The 22,915-nt window shown below is 41.6% G+C and overlaps 1 protein-coding gene across 1 annotated transcript in view; it reads left to right on the forward strand.

Annotated features, from left to right (window-relative positions):
* Window positions 1-7,935: 7,935 nt before the first annotated feature.
* Window positions 7,936-22,915, forward strand: part of LOC124555563 (carbohydrate sulfotransferase 5-like) — a 641,036-nt gene continuing 626,056 nt past the window's right edge. The window contains exon 1 of the mRNA XM_047129520.1: window positions 7,936-7,965. The gene's annotated coding sequence lies outside the window, so the exon portion shown is untranslated. The remainder of the gene's footprint in view (window positions 7,966-22,915) is intronic.

Genomic DNA, 22,915 nt, shown 5'->3' on the forward strand with positions numbered 1-22,915 from the left:
ATTGCCGAAAAAAGGTGTGCATCATTCGTAGCATATACAGTTCCCTGAATGCACTCAGCCATATAAAATACTTTGGAAACATTTTGTCGCTCTATAGTTCAGTTTTCGGCACAAGCTGTGCGAATACCAACATCAGCGAGAACCAATTGAAACTGATGTCCTGTTAGAAGCCACATGTGCATGGTATGTTCACATGGAGAAAAGCAAGCAATCCACCGTTTGGATACCACAACAATACCCGTCATCGGTCTAATGGATATCTGTTTCAGTGGTTTTGGTAAATCACCTGATGATAAGTTCAATACGGCCACGGCTAATTTCCATCTGTCTTGGTCCATCTGACGCAATGCTCCGTCTTACATTAAGTCGACGAGTAGTTATACTCTTAGCTTCCATTTAGTGTCCGCTTCAAGAAAGGCAGGGGTTGCAGACAAGCTACTGAAAGAGGTGGTGCTTTCATTAAGACAAGGGACTCTTATTCGGGAGAAGCAGCATTTGAATCGCCACAGTCACGCAGATTTAAGTTTTCCGCTGTATCAGAACGAATACGGTACTGTGTTCGTTCAGAAGTGTTATCGCACTGAAGTATCACAGACAATCCTGACTTAACATTTCATTGCATGCCATAGATTTAATCTGAAAGTCACAACAGTTCTAATGACAGCTGTAACCGGTACTGAAGGAATAGAAGAAACTTAACTACTGTTTCTCACTTTTTATTTAAATCATAACGCGTTTCGAAATTTGTTTGCTATCCTTACTTGAAGATAGTACATGTACTCTGTTTTTGCTGTTCCAGTTGCTTCCTACAAGATCTGTCATTTTGTCAGTGGCCACAGAACGTGTGTGTCTGTGAACATCTGCAGATGCACATAATATTGGTGGAAGTAGTATCGGGTGAACCACCAAAAACTTGCACCCCTTTTATTTCGTGTAAGGTTCAAGATATTGAAACGAGGTTTCCGGAAAATGATTGTAGGCAGAAGACCGCGTAATTGTCAACCGAAGTATAGAAATAAGTATGTTTATTTAAATGAAAAGATGTACTTTTTTAACGACATTCAGATATTCTTAAATTTGACGAGTACATTGATGTATCTCTCGTTAATGTTCGTGCTGACACTTTTCACAAAAATATCCGAGATATATAGTAGAATTAAAAAGGAAAGCGGCCAGGATCTGTTATCGTCGCAGAAACTCAGTGGAAATAAATGTAATATAGCCCTTGTAATCTTACATTTTATTTCCTTTTTGGTGAAATTATACAAACTAATTTCCATTCCTCGCGGATTTCCTGTCCATTCATACGTACGTTGGAGACTGCTGCAATACCATTCACGGGGAAATCTTTACCCACTCTAAAGATATTCCTCCAGGACCAAATGTTTCGTTATTCCTCACATTTTGGAATTTTGTGCAGACGTCTGTTACTGTTATATCATTCGCTTGTTCTTCAGTTTGTTTACTCGTTACAATGTAAAACAAGATAAACAGTTTTCAGAATTAAAACGAAAACCTTGCACCAACGTGGAAAACGCCAATTCATGTTATTTTTACCGTCGAATAGCTTTTTCCATTCTATTGTTCTAGTACCACCACTATAACAAGTGAAATGAGTAAGGAACTCAGTATACTGAAGCAGATTTCTCTAGTAAACAACTATAAAACCTTATTTGTTACTTACACTTATAGAAAAATCAAGACAATATGAATCTCATCTAGGTAGACCAGTCACGAAAAAGGCCCAGAAAATAAAATCTGCAGAAGTGTAGTGCTGTGACATGTAAGGACAAAAATTTAACAAAGTTAAAGCAATGTTTTAAAAACTCAATCGTTACATTAGGTTTGCAAACAAACATTATTTTGATACTACGTCTCTGGCATAAGACTGAACCTAAAAGTGATAAATTCTTGAATTGAGTGTACAAATTGAAGTGACTGATCGGTATTACATAGGTCAGAAGGGGCTGTCGTTTAAAACAGCATTCGTGTTCTCAAAATTGAACAGTCTTTGGTACACAAATAGTCGAAAATAATCTCTACAACAATCACAGAACAAAACATGTCGGTGCTAAATACAGCAACTAAAGAAACGTGTTTTTTAATAAAATAACTTTTGGTACTAACAACATCACTATAGAACACTACAGCAACTGAATTGTCGACGTTTCGACCGACTTTGCAACGGTCCTCTTCAGGATGGTTGATTGATGGATACTTCCCTTTCTACTCTGTATTTTGGTTATCTTTTAATCACTGACGTCACTTATCTGGGATGTCATCGGACAATTTGAAGACAGGTTCTATAGAAGAACGTAGCCGTGCAGTAGGCTACTGCCTCTGCCAGTTTACCAGGTGATGGAAAGGCAACTCTGGTAGGTGACTGGAAGGCAATAGCGAATCGGCAGGTGTAAATGGCTCTGAGCACTATGGGACTTAACTGCTGAGGTCATTAGTTCCCTAGAACTTTGAACTACTTAAACCTAACTAACCTAAGGACATCACACACATTCATGCCCGAGGCATGATTCGAACCTGCGACCGTAGCGGTCGCGTGGTTCCAGACTGTAGCGCCTAGAACCGCTCGATCAGAATCGGTAGCCTATTGCCTGTTGCTGCCCTAGTAAGTGACCGATAGGCAACTCTCGAAGGTTATTTTTAAGAAAGTCGCGTATTTGCTCGGCAGCCGTGGAAAATAACGAGAGGCTATTGAAAAAATTAAAAACTGTAACAGTAGGAACAGGGAGGATAGCGACAAGTTACTTACGGCCTGGCCGTCAGCGATTCCAGCCCAGCGCACCGCCTGTGTTCGACAGCAAGCAGCACCAATTGACCCGAGTTTAACAGTATTAACAGCGGCCACGAGAGAATGTCGTGCGCCTGTAATGCTTTGCTGCGGGAAAATATTACCACTGGGTACAAGCTGCCGATTTGCTATTGCATACCAGTCACTTACTAGACCTGCACAGGCGACAGCCTGCCTCTTTATTTATTGCCTACCTATCACATACCAAAATACCACAGGCCAAAGCCTACTGCACAGCTATCCCCTCCATAGCACCTATCCTCAAATTGTCCACTGACGTCTCACATACGTAAAGTCAGTAGTCATCAGATAACTGAGACTGTATATAAAGGGAAGACATTCACCAGTATCCAGCTGTCAGCCGCCCTGAAGGGAAACACTGCAAACTCGGTTGAAACGTAAGTAATTCAGCTGCTTTGGTGCTTTTTAATGACGTAAAGGAGGACGGCGCGTTGTGTTAGAGGAAACCGAAATATTAAGCAGGAAAGAGCGTTTTCCACAACAGATTGTAAACAAACAGTACGGGTTTAATAACAACGAGCATTTTAACATTTTTGAGGAGTTGCTCAAGTGACCCGATATTCTGACGTCGTGAGTTAAAACTTGATGCACTTACATGCAGAAACTCCAGAAATTCTGTCGCTTACTGCCTCGTGTGAGGACGGGTAGAGGGCGAGACTACTTCTGCATGGCCTCTCTGAACTCGTCCACAGTACATTGGCGACTGGGGGCGACCACGAGATACAGCGCGCCGGAAGAAAGCGACCCCTGGTGGCTGCAATGAACTAACCGGTAGCGCAGCGTTCTGATTCTGTCCTCCTCGTTTCACATTTTCTTTGTTAATTAGTTATACGCCCGTTCTAAACAACGGAAATTAAAGAAGGGCCTTTGCATACTGTCGATTTTTAGGGTTCCCTACCTCAGTCGGTAAAAGCGGATCCAGTATAGGATCACTTTGTCAATAAATTAATTTTTCCTTGTCAAGAAGTCAAATATAAATCAAACCTATCGAAAGAAGCAAAGCAATTTCTTTAAATTTTTGATATACAAGGCGAAATCAGTAAATCTGTGTATCCGAGCCAAGTCGATTCAGTGTTAGTATTCGTAAACATTAGACTGCGGCACTTAATTCTGTTACGGACGTAAACCTCCCGAAATAACTCTGTCACTGGGGTAAAAAAAGTAACAGCGCCATCTGTTGGTTCTTTGCTGCTTTGGTGTATTACGCTGTCATTAAAATAAACATCAGAACTGCTAAGATGAGCAGATTTCTAAAACTTTAAATTACGATTTTCGTTTTTCGTGATCCGATTAAGATGAAATAAAGCCTATACGTTGACCCAAGCTACGCTGAAGTTACGTGTGGAAACCATAGAAAATTAGTCTTGTAGTTTTGGAGAATAATGTGTCCAAACAGACAAGTAGACAGACACGACGGTTTTACAATTTATTATTCGTACAGAATTATTTCGTTATTTACTGATGTGCAATGAACTTTTTGATAGTACAACATTCCTTTGTTTGTACCTAGAATTTTGTTTGTTAAAATACTTTGTAATTTACTAAGAAGCATCTTCCATTATCAATTAGCAGCTTGTCGATTAGAATTAATATTTTATCTTCTTATATACTCTGCCCGCATTGTATTATCTTCAGTTGTCGAACGTGGTTACTACTGTAAGTTAACCAGTCAGTATTCTTTCGTGTATTGTTTAACTTCGTTTTTATTCTATAAATTTTATTGCGTAATGGTGTCTACAGTGGTGTACGTTCGTATTATCGTAAATAGCAGCATCAAGGAACACCCAGTAGTTTTAATGCCTCAATACTTGATTGTACAACATGTAACGTGTTACAGTCTGTAACGATATATTGTGATATGTTCTTTGTCACTTTCTTTTGTTTTTATGTTCAACGTTTTGTAAGTAGGTAGAACTTTTTATGAAAAGTATTTTTTCTGGCTGTTTTAGATCTGAAGGTATTTGATAGCACCATCGAAACCGGCTACATAATTTTATAAACTCGCTATCGAGACAAATAAAGGTTATCTTGAAAATTAAAATCGCTTTTCTACATACTTGACCATGTCAAACCTTATAAAACATAGTCAACTATTTATTGCAAGTTTCTCCTAGTTAGAATTCAAGTATATTATACGTATGGTTTTCTGTGTGAAAAATCAATGAAAAAATTTAAACTGAACTCCTCACACTCCTCTCTACATCGTACACCACTGTCATTCAGCATGTTCGCCGTGTGTTCCCCCAAAAGATGCAACTGATACATGTAGTTTTATTACCAATACGACTATTGAAAACGTACTTGAGAATCACTTCATTCTTATGCCCCCTTTATCAAGCTTGAATGTCATCGTATCAGAATGCATCTGCTGCTGCAAATTTTGCCTCATCTGTTGTTTCATATACGTCAATTATCAACTTCTTGTGGTCTACGGAGGTTATTTCAGAAGAACGGCCATCTTCGGCCTGAAAGCTTATGATTTTCCCTCTCAGCAGCTCGGCTAAAGGGCTGTTAGGAAAATGGCTACAGACAACATTTGATAGTATTTCACTATTGTCTTTTACGTGACATACGGCATTTCTAGGTTGTGATCACGAGAAAAGTATTCCACCGCTGTTTCATTAAATCAAAAGTGTGCTTATTTTTGGACTCTATCTCAAAATCACCAGTTACCAGTTAGAAGAATCAATTTGAATTCCAGAAATTACAAGCGATATGAAAATGACTTCAGTTTTGTTGGGTAAGGTTTCTATCCACTGCTATGATTCCATTTCATGTGTGCCTTGAAGTGACGGACCCGTGCATCATTCGCCGTAACAAACCACCGCACAAAACCAGTTGTATTCCTTTTAAAACTTGTAAATATTGCCGAGAAAAAGTCGATTTCGCGTTGTCCTTCGGTCAGCATTCAACAAGCGAGTCACCCACGTTTCACAAAGCAATCTCGTAATTAAATCATCGTGTAGGATGTAAGGCAATTTTTTTCCGAGAAGGCTATGGTATCAGCTATTTCGTAAACCTTTAATCGCTGCCCATCCAACAGCGGATCGTGCATGTTTTGCCATATTTTTATCTTTGATTACAATTTTTTGGACGTAATTCACGTGGATTATCTCCAAGATAAGTATGGCCACGTTTCAGTTTCAGCGCCTACTTCTCAATTGTAGAAAATAAGTGAGTAGACTGCTTATAAACATCGTCTAAGCTGGAATGAATTAACATTGCCATAGTCTCCAGAACTAAGAAGTTACTGACGCACGTTATTCCACTGTATGCAGTAGAAGGAAATACACAGAACACAATCAGTTAAAAACAAACTTTGCGTACATAATCACTCTGCAGATCTAGTTGCCGTTTTACTTTCTTAAGTATACAGGCATTACAAAACACAAAATTTCGTGATTGGAATACCGATTCTAGACTGTACGGCCTTCGAATGAAAACTTTTTTTATCGCTCCTTATAGTTTATGAGACAATAGTGATAATGAGGGAAACATTTTCACTTCATAAGAAAACAAATTCGTACAACAGGTCTGATCATAATTCTGGTCAGCGCCCCGAGAGTTCTACCGAAAAAGGTAAGTTAAACCTTACTCGCACTCGGGAAACTTTGTCCTCAGATAGCAGGGCAGTCCGACCCCCAGATGGTTAGCCATCTCCGCAAGGTTATATAGTGTTTCGTATTGTAATTTAAGGCAAACATTTAAAGTAAAATTGTGGCAGAGGTAGAATTTGCAACGTTTTTAATGATCGTGGTGACGCACAGTTAATTTGCAATGTGAGTCATTCTAGAATCTGAAGTACTATGGAGGTCCTGTGGTAAAAATTCTGAGTGCCATTTTAATTTATCTACTGGAGGAAGCGGAAACTTATTTTCAAGTTAGGAAGACGATCGTGACCGCATACCAGCTCCAGAATATTAATTAACATGAGAATATGAGGGACTTACCTTAAAAGAAAAGACGAAGATTTTGATGACATATTTTTAAAGCTTATTGATAAAGATGTAGGCACCTATTAGACAACAAAGAACACGTTCATATTACTGCTCTTTAGATTGCATGCTGTTCGTTGTAGGGGCTTGGCTCCAGGCGACAGACACTGCCAAGCGGCGGAATGCCGCGTATTCTCAGCGTTGACCTCGCGTTCTGGCATTCGAGAAGCGCAAGCCGATAAACTCCAGCCATAGAGAGAGAGAGAGAGAGAGAGAGAGAGAGAGAGAGAGAGAGACGGGAGTGAACTGCACTCGAAGGGGCAGCTGCTGTGCCCACCACGACTCTGTTATTCTTCCGTGGGCTTTCTCTGGTTGTCAATACTAGTAATGATTGGTTTTTATCGCCGCGGTAGCTAATGGCGCGAATGGCATCACGTGAGAACAATTAAGTAGTTGCAACCCATAACTTTTGAACTTTCTGTTATTGGTCTCCTTTGAGACACAGATACTAACAGCAATTTGATGATATGCAGAGATATTACATTATGGCAAATGAAACTAGGGATTAGAAAGAAATGGCAACTGAATGTAAAAACAGTGTCCAATATTTAGATTAGACACCATCTGATGCTCAACACTTCTATAGAGATACCAGGACATTAAATGCGTCTCTTTTTAGGCTCGCTCGATGTTTCAGACTACAGGCGTTTCAAAGAGTGCGTCGTTGGCGAATCTTTGACCCCAGTACCCCGTTAGTGCAAGATATGTTGAGTATGGTGAATGTAGTAGTCTCAGATTGCAAGCTGAAGATAAAATATGCGTTATTACGTCTCTTTATACTGTTCTTAATACTTCTTCAGTAGACCGGTTATGCTATAAGAAGGAAGGACGGAAGAGTAGGGTTTAAAAACAGCACGCTTCAGACTGACATGTAATGTCTTGCTCACTGAGCACGTTCACATTTCCTGGTTCTGAAGTTGTTAAAAGTGCCGACTATCTGTGGGAAATCATTGATACGTCCATATGTTTCTGTCACTATCAGTAATGTTTTACGGTACACACTATGTAGAAGGTTTATTAATATCTCAGCCTTCTCTGTTTTTTACCTATTATCTCTTGTCTGTTTCAGGTAAGGAGTCCAAAAAGCCATCACTTGCTAACGACGCCAACCAAGCGCGCAACATAGTGGTTGTCTACATGCAGGTACGAGTTTTTATGTTTTCCCAGTCGTGTTTGTTACTGTTTGAAGACAAGCCACATCCAGTGCGAGATTATCATCATCTCGCCATCAGGGGCTCCCGCTGACGATGAGATGATGTGTGTCTCCACTCGGGAAATTAGAAATATTTTCAAAACCTGGAAAGACCCATCTGTCCCACATCTTGTTTATAAGTGTGATGCGAGAGGTAGCATCGGCTGTTCGTATTATAAATAAAACTATTAAATCAAAATAAATTGTAAATTTTTGGTAAGATCTTATGAGACCAAACTGCTTAGGTCATCGGTCGCTAAGCTTACACACTACTTAATCTAACTTAAACTAACTTACGCTATGGGCAACACACACACCAATGCACGGGCGAGGACTCGAACCTCCGCCTCGGGTAGCCGTGCGACTAAATGAAAATAACTTGTTTCGAGCAGCTTCCTGTAGAAAACGCATAAGCAAATCGTATTCACCAGCATTTTTTCGCGATAAGAGAATGCAGTAAGGAAAAATAGACATTTTCTCAACGGAGATTAAATGATTAACTAATTATCTTCTTGCGATAACAACCGTAAAAACATTTCAGAATGCACTTACCAGGTTTTACCTGCTAATGATCATATCAGAGAATGATGGACATTCTGATGTACCGCGCGACCGCTACGGTCGCAGGTTCGAATCCTGCCTCGGGCATGGATGTGTGTGGTGTCCTTAGGTTAGTTAGGTTTAAGGAGTTCTAAGTTCTAGGGGACTGATGACCTCAGAAGTGAAGTCCCATAGTGCTCAGAGCCATTTGAACTATTCTGATGTCGTTCACTGGCTGGCAGAAGACGGTAACTAAATTTTGAGGCGTTTGCGTTAGTCATCGTAAGAAAATAAATAAAGACAACGCACTCTTGTTCAGTGTGTTTTATTGTGCTAAATCGACTTTAATACAAATATGTATGTTTTACGATGTTTCATTATATTACTGAATACTTTTTCTGAGAGACTTAATCAAACATAATTTGTCTTTAAGGTTATGCAGTCTCGTGGAAGACTTGTCAGTGGCCGCCAATAAACAGATACCGCCTCTAAAATGCAATAGTACAGTCACAATAAATGTCGATACTTCGTCTACCTTTACATAAGCGTTATAGTCTATCTAGCTCTCTAAATGTGTGTCATCCACTGTCTTTTTTTTGTATTTACTCTCAATCGATTTGGTGTAACTTATTCTGTGAGCATTCTTTTATCTCAGTCGCCATTGAATGGAACTTCCGCCACGTTGAGTGTGCATATGCAACGTACAAATTACTCTTAAGTGGCTAACGTGATAGCATTCAGCTAAGGAAGTGTTCAATGCGGTGTAAATGTCACATTAGTCGTTGACTAGGGTTCGATGAGCAATCAGATTGAATTTTGTCCGTCTAGGGATGTGGTATGCTGTATGATGTGCTGATTACCTTGCTCAGTTCCTAAAGTTTGTAACTTATTAAAATGTTGTTAAGGTATGGAATTTCTGTAAAGGTAACATGCCCATAGTAAATGAAGCAGCCGTCAGTCTGATGGTTGATCCAGTAATGGACATGCTCCTATTAAAAGCTTGCCTTTCGATAGAATGCTCTCAGGTAGTGGTGAAGTAAAAGGAACATGAAGAACCGACTATGCATATAAAGTGACATTAATTCTGTGGGAGCCTCTCATCAAAAATTAAAAGAATATTAGGGTATCACGTTCTGTCGATGACAATGGAACACAAGCTCGAGTTGGAGAAGATTTGAGAGGAAATTGGACGTGCCTTCATCGAAGGAACCATCCTGGTATTTGCCTGCAGCGACTTAGGGAAACCACAGAAAACCCAAGTATGGGTGACAAGACGGGGGTGTGAACCGCTGCCCCCAGAAAGTGAGTGCAGTGCACTAACCAGTGCTCCACCCCGCTATGACCTTCTGTCCGATTATCAGCCGTCATGAGAATAGCAATTACATCCGATTCAAGCGAAGCCGCGCGGTTTGAGGCGCAATGGACGGATTGCGTGGTCTCTCCCGCCGGAGGTTCGAGTCATCCCATGGGCATGGTTGTGTGTGTTTGGTTGTTAGCATAAGTTAGTTTAAGTAGTATGAAAATCTATGGACCGATGACCTCAGCAGTTCAGACAAAAAAAAAATTCAAATGTGTGTGAAGTCTTATGGGACTTAACTGCTAAGGTCATCAATCTCTAGGCTTACACACTACTTAACCTAAATTATCCTAAGGACAAACACAAACACCCATACCCGAGGGAGGACTCGAACCTCCGCCGGGACCAGCCGCACAGCAGTTTAGCCCCTTAAGAATTCACACACACTTGAACATTTGATTCAAGCGAACAGACAACACTGTAACCGACCATTTCCATGAGAAGAAGAGACAAGTCATTGTTTAAAAAAAACGAGGGGATGTAACAAGAGGCAGAAGAATGAATCGTTGGTAATGTTTCATGGCAACGTAACGTTTGGCTACATTACTAGCTGGTTACTAAATATCATCGGTAATGCAAGACCACCATGTATTATAAATCGGGAGTATTTTCATTCAGTAAAGTTACTATCAAAGAGCGAAACAGTAGGGTAAGGGAGGAGTGGAGGAAAATTAGGTTTTAACTTAATCAGCGACGAAGTCACGAGGAATAGAGCATAAACTTGGATTGGAAATGGATAAGGAAGGAAATCACCCATGCCATTTTGAAAGGAAGCATGTCGACATAATCCTAAATTTATGAGGCAAAACGTAGGAATCAGCCCGGATAACTGTGTATGCTACAGCACAGCTTCTGGATAGGTGCGCCGGCCTCGGTTCGAATCCGCTCGGTGGATTAATGACAAGGGTCGGTGTGCCGGTCAGCCTGGATGTGGCTTTTACGTGGTTTCCCACATCCCCCCTCCCCCGTGTGAATACCGGGCTGGTACCCAAGTCCCACCTTAGTTACGCGATTCGCAAACATTTAGAAAACTTTCACCCACTTTCTCATGAATTACTCTACACGCAGATAAGTTGGAGTACACATATGACGTCCCGGGGGTAACAGGTGGCGACAAGAAGGATATCCAGCCATTAAATTAACCATGTCATATCCGTTACGAACAATGCTGATCCTGCGATATGCGGAACAAAGGTATAAGAAAAGAATAATTGTACGAAAACTTCGGAAAACTTAAACCTAGATTGCCGGATGAAAATTAGTCACCCCCTCCTCCGCCAGTTTCATTTAATGTTTAGAGTTATCTTGTTGAGATAAGTGCAAAATTGGTCGATGAAATAGCTCTTCAAAAACATAGGCTGATGTGTTATACAACAGAAGTAAACAGCCAACACTGCCTGTCACACCTTAAATAGTAACAGAGGATAAGATACCATAATTTCTTGCGTAGTTCAGATAAGAAAATTACGCTCCTGGGGAGCTGAGCCTATTACTGTCTTGCGTGTGACGATTCCAATCAGAAGGTTTTGTAACGTGCTACATGCGTGCGTAGTGCGATAAAATCTGATGCTGATGCGCGAGCTGGAGTAAGGAGGAAGCTGATTTGTTTCTTCATGGGGAGTTTCTCGTTGGCATTTCAGTTTATATAGATGTTACCTCACTTCATGTCTTGGAGCCGACTCGTACAACAAATAAGTCTCAACGGTACTCATATGTTCGTACTGAAAGGTAACAACTTTCCAACATGTATCTTTACTCTTCAATTATTTATCGCAAAAAATGAAAATGTGGTCGAGTCGATTAATTATGATGGCCTTCAGATGTTTACAAAAGAAATATATGAAATTGAAAGGAGTAACGTCAATATGAATAACATTTAAAACTACAATACAAAGTTTTGTAACCATCGAAAGAATACAGTTACATATGATGATGTTATAAGGAAAGCCCAGTATGTTTTATTTACATTTTTTTGTAACTCGTGTCATATATTTTTATTCCTGTACGTTTAAATAGATTTGAAGATAATAATTAATCGAAATCGATACCTCTAGATGATCTCTTTCGACACTAACCGGACAGTTAGGAATATGGGCATTTCCTGTACTCTTTTCTAATTTGGAAAATCGACAAAAATACGATATGCGATTAAATTAATAATTGTGATGGCATTGTTTTACTCTGCGACAAACATTTGTGACAAGTTAAAACTGGCATGGTGCACGGGATTAGCCGAGCGGTCTATGGCGCTGCAGTCATGGACTGTGCGGCTGGTCCCGGCGGAGGTTCGAGTCCTCCTCCCTCGGGCATGGGTGTGTATGTTTGTCCTTAGGATAATTTGGGTTCAGTAGTGTGTAAGCTTAGGGACTGATGACCTTAGCAGTTAAGTCCCATAAGATTTCACACATATTTGAATTTTTAACACTGGCATGATTCGCAGAATAACTAGGACATTAGATTAAACAATCACCTTTGATACAACGGAGCACCGAGCGAGGTGCACAGTGATTAGCACACTGGACTTGCATTCTGGAGTTCAAATCCGCTTCCGGCCATTCGGATTTAGGTTTTCCGTGATTATCCTAAATCGCTACAGGCAAATCGCGGAATGGTTCCTTTAAAAGGGCACGGCCAATTTCCTTCCCCACCCTTGAGACAGTTCGAGCTTGTACTCCGTCTCTAATTACCTCGATAACGGCGGGACGTTCAACCCCATTCTTCCTTCCTTCACAACGGAGCCTATGGATGTATATTATTAATAAAATATATATGCTCCATTGTATCAAAGTTGTTTGTTTAATTCGATGTCCCAACTCTTAAGCGAATCATGTAAATGTAAGTTTCATATCATTCTTTCACTAAAATGATGCCCTTTCGTTGCTCATAATTTCTTGTCAATCACTTAAGTGCTTCATTTTATAAATAATTCTGCAGTTTAATTGTAAATAACTTCCTTGAAATAAAAAGGTAGCAACAAAAACAGTCAGTAATTTTTTAGCTGCTAGACAAATGTCCCGTTCACAGCTTTGGTGGTACATACTGTATACCTGCGACAACTAATGCAGACAGGACGAAAGCTATATCTACTCCAACGCAAGTATGAGCGCCCGTCATATTTCTCTAAATATTTAGAGAGAACTGAACCCCTTGCAGATTCAGTTGGCAGCTCTGAATTAGCCAAGTGGGAGCGAATTTCTCCTAGAGGCTGACACTACCACGGTCTGAACATTAGATACTTGATCGTCGATCGACACAAATACTCCCTGTGCTAGTCTGGCTAGTCTGCTCGTTGTTACGTCACGCAGCCAATTCTTGTTGGAGCAGCATCTGATCCGAGTGTGCAGGTTGTGTTACTCGTGCAGCCCGCCAAATTCGTTCCAGTCTCGCTTTCACTTGCTAAGCACTGGACGCGAGAGAAAGTTTCCAGACCTCCAAAACTTAACGGGCTTATCGGTGAATTACTTAAAACTCTGAAACTTGATGTTCTGACATTCCTTCTCGCTCATTTCGCTTTTGTTGCCGGAAAGAAAGCAAGTCTGTTAGAGTACTCATTGTAAACATCAGTTCAGTCGAAAATGATTTCTAGGTATCATGGAAGGCAGGAAGATTAGAGTTTAACGTTGACCGACGACGAGGTCTTTACATATAGATTACAAGCTCTGATTGAGAAAGGAGAGCTGTCTTTTGCAAAGGAACCATCCCCACATTTGCTTGAAGCAGTTTAAGTAAACAATGGGAAAACTAAATCTGGGTTGCCGCACGGAGATTTGAATAGCTTTCCTTCATAATGCGAGTTGTGTCTCTTACCATCATGGCATGTCGTTCGGTTTCTACAGATTTCTTAAGCATATCTCATCGTTACTGTTTCTTCTAGTTACAAATAAAATAGAGATGCAAAGAGGGGGTGGAGGGCATCTGTTTTCTAAACCTCTGCTTTGCCACTATGTAATCTGTCTGAAACTTTCGGGTGTGTCCAGGTCTCTTCCGCGTATGTTATCTTCTTTCATGATTCTCAAACAGAATGTTACCAGTAGTTAAATTGTTTTATGTGCTAAATTCTACCATGTAGTTTCCCCTTTCACTCATTCATATTCTGCTACTATTTTTCCATCTGTTCCCTTTTCAGCTATCGAATTCCAGTCACTTGTCCCAATTAAATTTCCGTCTCCCCTGACATATTGGTAATTTCTGTTATGTCTTCAGACTTCTTTTGTTCATAAGCTGGAGAGCTGGAACGCATATATCCTTTTACTGCTGTATGGTGGATTGTGGCTTTGTGTCCAACTTCTGTCCGAAAAACCGTTCACTGCGCTCGTGCCAGGGGAACTATGAAGAGATTTATGTAGCATCGTTAAGCCTTCACAGTCTGCACTCCATTATAATTACTGGAGTGTTTGAAGAGTGTTCTTATTTGTACTTTCAAGATTGCGAGGTCTATAAAAAAGCTATGACCTTGCGTGAGTGTCACGGTTATGACACGCTTCCGCCGAGGGTACGGCAGTTAGCAAGCTTGCGTAATAACGATTATCCGACGTGTAACAGCTGCTCCTGCTGTAGTCATAGTCTCACTGTGACATTGAGCTATACTCATTTCCAGCGATATTGTCAAGTATTCTAGTAACATTGTCTTCTACATGAGTTAATGATGTGTCCAGTGTTACTGCTACGGCTCTGGATTTCAGACAGTGATGCAGACACCATTTTCGCCTATGCTTGGCCAATTGTTAGACGGATTATTTTATTCTTTAGAATATTAACAGCCATTAAAACGGAGCGAGGTTGTGCAGAGATAGAAAATGTATTCGCTTTCTGGAAGACGGCGATTCAGATCTCCGTTCGCCGATCCAGAATTCGGTAGTCCGTGGTTTCCCTTAAATCGCTTAAAGGAAATGGCAAAGAACACAACTGATTTCCTTCCCCACTCTACTCCATTCCAAGGTATCGTTCCGTCTTTAGGAACCCCACCGTCGACAGGACGTTAAGCTCTAACATTCATAGCCCTTAAGAGACCGTGTTCTTCGGTTTTTCACTTCCATTCTGTTTTGAAAGGTATACAAGCTGTTTCATTACCTTAACGGCTGTTTTTGAGGGTCATTGGATTATACAAACGATCATTCTTTTTTTAAGGAACGGGCCCTCATTATCCAGTTGTGTTGCTTCTAAGATTTTAGAGTTATTTTATCTGTAGTCCACGTCTGAGGTTCTGGCAATTGAAGAAATAACGAGTTGTTTAAGCTCACTAACATTATTACGTATAAAGTTGTGGCGCAGGGAATTGGTTCGTAATGCTTACTAGCACCGTCTTCCTAAGAAGTAGAAGTCAGCACATCGGTACTTTCGATGTACGTATCGGCGCTGTCCAGAAACAGAATGCCTTCGTCCAGACCAAGTGTGAACAGCGGATTTTTAGGATGCTGTGACAGATTATTTTACGAGTGCACTAGTATGTGTGCTCTTGTACATGCTCTAACATTCTGTGTGGTGTCTGTTCTAAGTCGTGTCTCCCTACCACTTTCGCGCAACGACGCTCTGAGCGTGTTTTTTAGGGAATTGACTAGTTTGAACCTGGGACCTGTTGCTGTTAAGGAGACGCCAGACCACACATGACATGTAGAGTTCAGAAGAGTTCAGTGCGACTAGCGATGATATAATCAAATACTTAATGATTTCAGCGTTAGCTCCTCTGCACTCCCTATAAAAGAATCTTAATACTAACTAAATTTAGCTTTCCTATTTTTAGTTAGCTGATAAAATAAAGTCGAAAAAGCAGTTAAGTTTACCATTGGAATTTTTTATTCTACTCACAAAACTTTGTTTATAAATTGTACTATTGACGAAAGGAAATATTTTAATACAGGATGATAAAAACCAACTGCGTTCAACAGAAATGTGAACGAATATTCCCTGAATGGGTTTCCAATTTCTATAATGGATCGAAGGATGAACTATGCCATATCACATCTATAATTTAGGTTTAAATTAAGTTTCCTAAAAGAGAAAACTACCAAAAATGGTCTACAGTGACCCTCAATTATCTTTAATTACTTACTTGTCATAAATTACAGTGGCTGATGTGGCTTCTCAATAATTATATAACAGAAAAAAGCATCGCGTTTCAAGTTTTAACGTCAAGTAGCAAATGTGAATACCACGAAGTTTAATTGACGATCGACACTAGTATTACGTAAAAAAGGGATGTAACAGATGAGACTTCTGCAGTTATGAGTGAAGCCTTATGCGCTTTTATGCAGCATCGCGTGCGTTAATTACCTTGTCGGTGGTTAGGCAGCGCCAGGGGCGGCGGACGGCGCAGCTCCACACACATCGCCGTTTCGGTATCAACTCTCTCGAACTTATCTTTACTACTGTTTACCGAAGTTGGTTTAAGAAAAAGGTATCTGGCTGTGTTTTCAACTGACCAATCAGTGTCTCAATGTTAACCTTAAGCTCCGCCTACAAAAATGGTGTCGATCCAATGAGAAACGTTATATTTTTCGTGGTGGGGCAATGTTTTTAATGTTTGCTACGTAACAGAGACGCGTATAGTCTCACGCTAAAACTTGCAGCCGGTGTGGCCCTTTTAAGTGTTATCGTGAGATCTATACCGTTCTTCTGGAGAGCTCTATCTTTTAACATGGGCTGGGGGATGGACCTGTCGGTGGTCGGCCGATGATGTGGGTGTCCCATTGTCCCGCTCTTATCGTAGGGCCTTCTAGCCTACACGGTTCTGCCTTCGGTTTCTGTTCTCGTTTCTCCCCTCGGAACTGCGTCTTTTTCACGGTGGGAGGGTATGACATGCATTTAGGCGTTCTTGTGTTAGCCTGTGGTATTCCATTTGCTCACTCGTTGATGGTATTACTTTGGTTAATTTAATGTCAGGATTTACAATGCTATAGGCACAGGTTTCGTGCATGGTGCGCTGTTACCGCCTAAACGTGCACCACTTTCAGAAGGTACAGGCACTAGCACCCCCCGATATCGCACCTCGTATGGAATTTTGGCAGTAGTTCATATACTATACTCTGAGTTGACAAAAGTCATCGGATATCTCCGAATATCGTCTCAGACCTCCTTCTGCCCGACGTAGTGCAGCAACTCGATGTGGCATGGACTCAACAAGTCGTTGAAAGTCCCCTGCAGCCATGCTGTCTATTTAGCCGTCTATAATTGCGGAAGTGTTGCCGGTGCAGGATTTTGCGAACCAACTGACCTCTCGATTATATCCCATAAATTTTCGATGGGATTCCTGTCGGATGATTTGGGTGACCAAATCATCCGCCCGAACTGTCCAGAATTTTCTTCAAACCAATCGCGAATAACTGCGCCCCGGTGACAAGGTGCATTTTCATCCATAAAAATTCCATCTTTGTTTGGTAACAATGATGGCCATGAATGGCTGCAAATGGCATTCACGTAGCCAAACACAACAAATCCAGTCAATGATCGGTTCAGTTGGACCAGAGGACCCAGTGCATCCCATGTAAAGACAGCCCACACCATTATGGAACCACCACCAGTTTGCACAGAGCCTTATTGGCAACTCGGGTCCGTGTCTTCTTGGGGTCTGCGCCGCAGTCGAACCCTACCATCAGCTCTTACACACTGAAATCGGGACTTATCTGACCAAGACACGGGTTTTCAGTCTTCTAGGATAGAACGGATATGGTCACGAGCCCAGGAGAGACGCTGCAGGCGATATCGTGCTGCCATAACCCATTGAAGTCAAATTTATCTGCACTGTCCTAACGGATACGTCCCACATTGATTTCTGCTGTCATTTCACGTAGTGTAGCACTGACAACTTGCGCAAACCTTCGCTGCTCTTGGTCGTTAAGTGAAGGCCATAGGCCACTGCGTTGTCCGTGGTGAGTGGTAATGCCTGATATTTGGTTTTCTTGGCACACTCTTAACACTTTGGATCTCGGAATATTGAATTCCCTGACGACTTCCGAAATGGAATATCCGATGCGTCTAGCTGCAACTACCATTTCGCGTTCAAAGTCTGTTAACTCCCGTTGTGCGGCCATAATTCCGCCGGATATCTTCTCACATGCATCACCTGAGTACAAATGACAGCTATGACAACGCACTGCCCCTTTATACCTCGTGTACGCAATACTGCCGTCATCTGTATATGCGCATATCATTACATTCTGAACGTTGTCACCTCAGTGCAATATGTTATTCGCAGATGAGGCATCTTAACCTGTTCTGATTATTTTAACAGTCGGAATAGCCTCATGTGTGACCACTGACAACTCGTATACGATTGTTGTTACACTACTGCCCATTAAAATTGCTACACCACTAAGTTGACGTGCTACAGACGCGAAATTTAACCGACAGGAAGAAGATGCTGCGATATGCAAATGATTAGCTTTTCAGAGCAATCACACAAGGTTGGCGCCGGTGGCGACACCTACAACGTGCTGACATGAGGAAAGTTTCCAACCGATTTCTCATACACAAACAGCAGTTGACCGGCGTTGCTTGGTGAAACGTTGTTGTGATGCCTCGTGTAAGGAGGAGAAATGAGTACCATCACGATTCCGACTTTGAAAATGGTCGGATTATAGCCTATCGCGATTGCGGTTTATCGTATCGCGACATTGCTGCTCGCGTTGGTCGAGATCCAATGACTGTTAGCAGAATATGGAACCGGTGGGTTCAGGAGGGTGATATGGAACGCCGTGCTGGATCATAACGGCGTCGTATCACTAGCAGTCGAGATGACAGGCATCTTATCCGCAGGGCTGTAACGGTTTGTGCAGCCACGTCTCAATCCCTGAGTCAACAGATTGGGACGTCTGCAAGACAACAACCATCTGCACGAACAGTTCGACGACGTATGCAGCAGCTTGGACTATCAGCTCGGAGACCATGGCTGCGGTTACCCTTGACGCTGCACCACAGACAGGAGCGCCTGCGATGGTGTACTCAACGACGAACCTGGTTGCACGAATGGCAAAACGTCATTTTTTTCGGATGAATCCCGGTTCTGTTTACAGCATCATGATGGTCGCATCCGTGTTTGGCGACATCACGGTGAACGCACATTGGAAGCATGCATTCGTCATCGCCATTCTGGCGTATCACCCTGCGTGATGGTATGGGGTGCCATTGGTTACACGTCTCGGTCACCTCTTGTTCGCATTGACGGCACTTTGAACAGTGGACGTTACATTTCAGATGTGTTACGACCCGGGGCTCTACCCTTCATTCGATCCCTGCGAAACCCTACATTTCAACAGAATAATGCACGACCGCATGTTGCAGGTCGTGTACGGGACTTTATGGATACAGAAAATGTTCGACTGCTGCCCTGGCCAGCACATTCTCCAGATCTCTCACCAACTGAAAACGTCTGGTAAATGGTGGCCGAGCAACTGGCTCGTCACAATACGCCAGTCACTACTCTTGATGAACTGTGGTATCGTGTTGAAGCTGCATGGGCAGCTGTACCTGTACACGCCATCCAAGCTCTGTTTGAATCAATGCCCAGGCGCATCAAGGGCGTTATTACGGCTAGAGGTGGTTGTTCTGGGTACTGATTTCTCAGGATCTATGCACCCAAATTGCGTGAATATGTAATTACATGTCAGTTCTAGTATAATATATTTGTCCAATGAATACCCGTTTATCATCTGCATTTCTTCTTGGTGTAGCAATTTTAATGGCCAGTACTGTATATTTCACCAATAGAGGTTTACCGGGGACATTTTGGCTGACATGAATAAATGTTATAAGTGCATTACTGCTGCAGCTTACCGCCAGTTTCAGCAAACCACACTAACGAAGCTTCTGACACAGTACCGCTTCTTATGCACAGCAACCTCTGGTCCCAGCAAAATATGCGCTCAGTGTTAATGTCCCAGCTGAGCTAACTGTTGCCCTTAGCGAACATCGGGTAGGTCTGGCAGGACCGTTCGTGTGTAGCCAACGTGTTCGCCTTGTTTAACAGCCGTTGATATTTTTCTTCGTAGCGTGTCAAAAATATGGTATACGTCACTCCAGTTACCGCCATCTGAACTATATGCACGAATCAGTAATTAATTTCATGAAATTAAACAAAATCCTGTCATTGTAACTCATAAGTGATATATTAAGATGCATAAATTACAAAAGATAAAACGGTGCTCTATGCATGGCATATCAATCTTCAGAGTTTATTAGTGAAGCCCTGATGCATAAGGTATTAGAAAAATTCTTCGAAGTACATCATTTGACCAATCTGAGGACAGTACCTGTCGCTAAAGCACTACAAAGTGAAAATCTGGAAATCAATGTAACTTTCCTACGAAGGAGTTCATTTAGCTGTTTTCGATCGAGACGTCTCGTGCTGTAGCGTTGCCAATCTCCATTGAAGTTACATGTTATTCACACTGCACAGCTGTCAATATATGTCGCATAAAATTATAGTTTCGAATTATAAACAATATCATTAACATTTTATAGGTTGCAGTTAATTATCTCGTGCGGAAGACTGACAGTTCAACGTAGCGGGGCACTGAACTCGTATTCGTGTTGGGCATACTCCAGATCCAAGGCTCGGACATAGTGGTTTATGCTGTAAGTGGTTTTCTTCCATCACCTGGCTCAGACACAGTGGTTTATGTTTTAAGTAGTTTATAAATCACCTATGCTGACTTTTGGGGCAGTTTCTTTAACACTGTCATTACAAATTTCCTTGGCCTTCTTTTCCTACCTGAGCTAGTGTTCCCCATATCCAAATACCATAATGTTGAAAGGACGTAAATTGTCAACCTACTCACCAATCGTTCTTCTTTTTTCACCGGTTTAGCTTTGAAATTCGATTCTCTCTCTCTCTCTCTCTCTCTCTCTCTCTCTCTCTCTCTCTCTCCCTTCCTCTCTCCCTCCCTCCCTCTCTCTTTCTCTGTACATCTACGTATCTGTTGATCTGTTGGTCGTTCGTCTCATTTTAGGGATCCACACGTAGTCTATTTCTGAGCCGGTGGTAACATACGCCCATATCCAGGACTGCAAGTGCACTGCACCACCGGTTGTTGGTCCGGAGCGTGAATTCTAATCAAATCTGTCGCCTTCAGTCTCCAGTCTAGCGCGCTGTGTATTGCTCTAAATGAACAGGACAGCTTTGGTAATAAACTATTCATCAGGTTACCTTCCATTCGGAAAGTAGATGAACTCAGCGACTGTACGTGACTTATAAATTATAGAGTTCAGCAATCAGTCGTCCTTTTTAGATTTTAGTATGCAAATCGAGATTTTGGCTAGTAGCTAGCCATTCTCAATGCGCTATTTTTTATTCTCAATGCATGTAAGTCCCTGTTGTTCGTGCGTCAGTCACAGTTCTTTGAATACTCAATTCAACTGCAAACCTAAGCGAGGTCAAAGTACATGCATTTGAAAGTGATTAGCTATAACTCTTCCCAGTGTTCGTGGAGTCTATCAGCGATAGTAAACTGATACACTTTTTACCTCCTGGACTCCCCATGATTGCATTTTATTTGAAGGAGTGAAGAGGGACGGAAGAGTAGTTGTTTTGTGTGGATGAGAGTATGTCTGTCTGAAATATACTCGGTATGAAGAGGAGACGCCAGCGATCTGTTTGTGCTGCTACCGAACAGTCTTAAAATAAACATTCCAGAGGATGTCGGAAATGTAAACTCCTGAGACTGGAACTGCTGCGAGGCGAAATAAAAATAGTCCATCGTGTTCAACTTTCTCTCGTTCTAGTCCAGACCATTACGGGACGTGTAACCAAATACGTTTCAACAAATTATTTTTTTGATGAGTGTGGTAGTAGATTACGAGCTACATTTACGTTAATATGCTGTAGCGACATGCACTATAAAGATGAAAGCATAGCGCTAAGTAATCAGAGTTCAAGCTCTAGGTCTTGCCTAGATATCTGTCGGTAAGGGCATTGCCCTCGAAAGCAAGTTCCGGTACGGCACACAGTTTTAATCTGCCAGGAAGTTTCAAACCAGCGCACACTCCACTGCAGAGTGGAAGAGTCATTCTGGATCGTAAAAAATACAGTGGAGTGAGGAAGAGCGTTAAGTTGAGGATGTCTCCAAATTTTAAAAGTTACTGTAGTTTATAGGCTTAATTTGACGGAAAATTCTTGTGGCTTTGCTGTCGTCAACAACCAGAAGAGGATAGAGCGTGCGACATTCGCTCAAAAAGCAAAAGATAGATGACTGCAACCTGATCGGAAGTGTGCCCTTGCGATAAGGTGTGTTGGCAATGATTTTTGACCTTTTTTTTTACTGTGAGGATAAACGTGGTTTATTTAGAATTTAAAGAGAATCCAACACTCGTATAATTTTATTGTAAACTTCATGCGACATGTTTCGAGCTGTAATTATGCATCTTCAAACTCAGCGTATTCTGCTGGCTGGAGCAGTGCTGCGATAAAGTTGCGTAAGTAAAACCACTTTAGAATAAAAAGAGCTGCAACAGCATCATTTCCTGGAACAAGGATCACTCCACGAAATGCACTTTATGAAGGTTAAATAACGTGTTTGTGATTGATTATGGGGAAACTAGTGCACTGTCTGTAACGGCTTTGACTCTGACGGATAGTTAAAATCTGACTTTACTCTTGGCTATAAAAATTGCCTGCAATTCCTTTTGCTAGTATGACACTCTGAAGCAACAGTTGCTTATTACAGTGGCTTTGCTGTTGATTTGCAAGCATCACACTTAATAGGCTCGTAGTTGTGTAATCAGGTGAGACACATTTGAAAATCTGAAACCTGATGACCGCCCTGCCCGCTACCCCCCCTCACTGAGAGACCAAGGAAGCCGGGTGAATAACTTCACTTGCATGCTTGTTTGATTATTTCGTCAGTCCCGATTCCTATGCTCTTTTCAGTCTTTTCCAACGGAGGTAATTCGCCGTCTTTAATGAATTTGAACGTGGTCATTTTGAGGAAACAGCTGTGGCTCCCCTTCAGTCAACAATCAACATAGAAAAGTGCTTAGTATCTTGAGGTGAGTTACCGGTAAATTTGCAGTTT

The sequence above is a fragment of the Schistocerca americana genome, chromosome X (assembly GCF_021461395.2).
Source record: "Schistocerca americana isolate TAMUIC-IGC-003095 chromosome X, iqSchAmer2.1, whole genome shotgun sequence".
Taxonomy (NCBI): domain Eukaryota; kingdom Metazoa; phylum Arthropoda; class Insecta; order Orthoptera; family Acrididae; genus Schistocerca; species Schistocerca americana.